The following is a 3,552-nucleotide window of genomic DNA, read 5'->3' as shown; positions in this document are numbered from 1 at the left end:
TATATATTTTTAAACATGCACATATGTAAGCATACATCAACTTACTCAGATACACCTACAACATTAAACATATACATACACACATATATAATATATATATCACATTCATGTATGCATATTGTGTGTATATATGTGTATGCATATATATATATATATATATATATAAACCACATTTTGCAGTGAAAATTTATCTCTAAGACAGATCAAGATAATCCATAGTTCTGAAAATAACTCTGATCTGTTGATCTTATTACCACATGTATGAAAAAATTACTTCTGTTGCTTTTTTTAGGGAAAAACAGCTAAACTGTGGGTGTGCACTCTGTGATCTTCATTAGCCTGTTGGTGGTGGAGAAGGTCATAACTTCGTCTCAGGTGTGGAGGACAGACACTTGTTTCCCAGCCTGGGGAGAATAGTTGGCTCCTCTCCAGCCCTGACATGAAGATGCTATCTGCATTTGGAGCACCACTAGCCAACCATTAGATGGACTTTTCTCGTACGAAAGCTCTGTATTCAGCTCTGGCTCATGGAAGGCTGGGCTTGGTTAGCACAAGGTGTTTTTCTTTTCTCAGTGATATGCTCTGAGGTGAATTGCTGGAGAGTTGAAGTTTGTATTCCTGAGTTGTGTGGGTGGTGGAGGTGCTGTGTTCAAGGCACCAGAGTCCTCTCATTCTATCCACAGAGTTTCAGAGTCCTTGGAATTTGTGTTTGGTGTTCTGAGGCTGGAGCACAGCTGAGGCTGTAATTAACACAGTCTACTGCCACCTGGGCATCTGGGGACATCCATGCCCAAGTCCCTGTACCATGACCACAAATCTATATGGGGTCTGTGGGTTTGTATACTCACTTTGGAGAAGATGCCAAAACATAAGGGACTGGAAATACAGTTAGAACTGGCAGAAAACAGCCCTTTTGGAGAAACAGTTGTGCTTCAAGCAGGACAGCAGTCTGCTTCATTTATATGGTATCACTTCCATTTTTAAATTATGAAAGGAAGGAAGACTTTGATCCATCAAATTTATGGATTCAATAACTGTTGCCATTTCAGATAGCAGGGATCCCTTGGGATTATTTTTCCATGTATGCTTTGATAGCAGAGAGGGAGAGACAAATGCTAAATATTCTGCCATATTTATGAAATGTCAAAAGTGTTTTCTGGGGTAATTACATGAATATTGAATAGCCTTGCTGAAATTTACAACCTTGCAACTGAGTGTTTGGGGATGCTTCTTGCCAGCTGCATCCCTATAGACAGGACTACAGCCCTGGCACAAAGGATCCAAATGGAATGAAATCTAGCCTGGTCCTGTACAGCCTGTCATTACCATTGCAGGTGGATGACTTGGCCTGACATTATAAATATTGACCTTTTAATGAATCCATGTCAGGCCCAGTGGACATCTTTAGCATAGAGGGGGACTGAGCCGACATTAACTATCCCATGACAATTCTTAAAAAAAAAATTGCAGTCCCATTTTTTTCATTAAGTTTCAGTTAAATCAATTTAATAGTCTCAGGGGCATTCTCAAGTCCTCTTTTGCTTTAACCACTGATAACTTTCGTGTCATGGATATGACCTCTCTAATCTCAGAAGTGTCCCTGAAAACCCAAGCTTGCTTTGCCGCTGTCTTTTTTCAGGCTCCACAGGATTATTTAAATAGCATCCTATTTGCCTCCCTGCCTCTAGTTCATCCTTCATATTGCCCCCAGAGTGACTTTTTCTTTAGTCTGTCATAACTATACAGATATATCACCCACTATTTCCCCTAAGCCCTGTGCTATAGCTCCTCATTGTCACTCATGGTTTCCTCAGCACTCACACTCTTCCCATACCTCTGTGCTTTTGTATATTCTGCTTCCACTGCCCAGAGCTCCTTCTTTTTTTTTGCCACTCAACACATTTCTACTTACCCATTAAAATCTAGTTCAAATGATAAAGGTGCTTGATCTCAGAAAACTTGACCACCAAATACAAAATTCTCTCATTCCAAGCTCACCAGATATGGACAATACTCGAGTTGCATGAAAATTTCACTTATTATGCAGAAATACCAGGAGTTTGGGGCATAGAGAAAAGGTAAGGTCTGAAGGGAGGTGATCAAATGATGTATAGAAGAGGAACAGAGGGACCCAGAGGAGAGATAAGGACAAATCCAGTACCACTCATATTGTAATGGGTGATCCAGGGGCCGGGAAGGGAAGGTTGGTATGGAGATGAGGGTAGAGTGAAACTGAGGAATGTTGGAGAAAAGACAACTCCAATAAAGTGTATGGGATACCTGAGAATACCAGAGGTGAACTGGAAGGAAAAAGATAGTAAATCCAGCTAAATCATCTACTGTTATAATTTCTAGGCCTCAGTAATTTAAAATTAGTTACAGTGATCATGGCCTTGACCTGTAATTGTCACCTCTTTTAAGATAATTATAGGACTCCTTACATTCTTTCCTCTGATTGCATTGCACTTCTTCCATGCCGAGAGGGCTCCAGACATGTTGTAGGGAAGCTCTGCCAATCTCTATACTAAAGCTCTAGGTATGTGGCATATATCTACCTTGGATAGGCAGTGTCATAGCCCTACATCAGTCTTCATTTGCCTATTCATTAAAGAATGCCACCCTGTGATCATCAAAGCTTCTCATCTTAGGCTCTGCCTATACCTCTCCTCTCGGTTTCAGGAAATGTTGTAAATTCTTCACCCCCTCTCATCTACTGCTGCTCAATTTGGAAGAGTTTCTCTTTTCAATACCAATAAAATAGAGAGCCCTTACTTAACTGAAAAAATAATTTTATCCACATGCTAAACTTCAAAAATCCCTAATGCTCTCATATTATCAAATTAGATTCCAGATGGGGCTCCCGAGTACAGGCATCTTGCCAAGGGGTGGAATAAAATTTATACTTCAGGCCCACCTCTCTCATCTCTCTGGATAATGTCCCAGCAACCTATAATGGGATGTAGGTATTAAAACGATGGAAGAAACCTAAACCAGAAGAGGATTAAACCTGAATTAGAAAGGGATTATACAATATGGAAGGAGATATACCAGGTTTCTTCCATTATTTTAATGCCCACATTTTATTACAGTTAAATGTATATACATATGTATTTGCATGTATATGTATATATTAACTATATATGTATATGCATACATACCACACACACACATTTAGCTAAAATGGAGTACTTTGAGCTAGACTTGAGACATGACCCAGTCTGCTCCTATGATTGCAATGAGCATAATGAGAGTAAAACAAACAAATAAACAAGGAAGAAACAAAACAAATAAAACTTCCAAATGAGTGCAATATAGACAAGTATGACCTAAAACTGACTAGGGCTTTGACTACCAATAGTTGAGAGATAAGGACAGAAGGCTTCTTGTGCAGGTGACATCTCTAGCACCTTGATTCCAGCATGCATTATACATTGGAAAGGAGATTCTCATTTCTGTTTCCTGGTTCCCAGTTCTTTTTTCCTCATTATTTCATATTCTCTCAAGATGGAAGTATGACCTTATCATCTTTGTATTCTTAATAATAATTGTAGA

This window comes from Pteropus vampyrus, unplaced genomic scaffold (assembly GCF_000151845.1).
Source record: "Pteropus vampyrus isolate Shadow unplaced genomic scaffold, Pvam_2.0 Scaffold20, whole genome shotgun sequence".
In the NCBI taxonomy this organism is placed as follows: domain Eukaryota; kingdom Metazoa; phylum Chordata; class Mammalia; order Chiroptera; family Pteropodidae; genus Pteropus; species Pteropus vampyrus.
Note: the sequence above shows the minus strand (reverse complement) of the source record.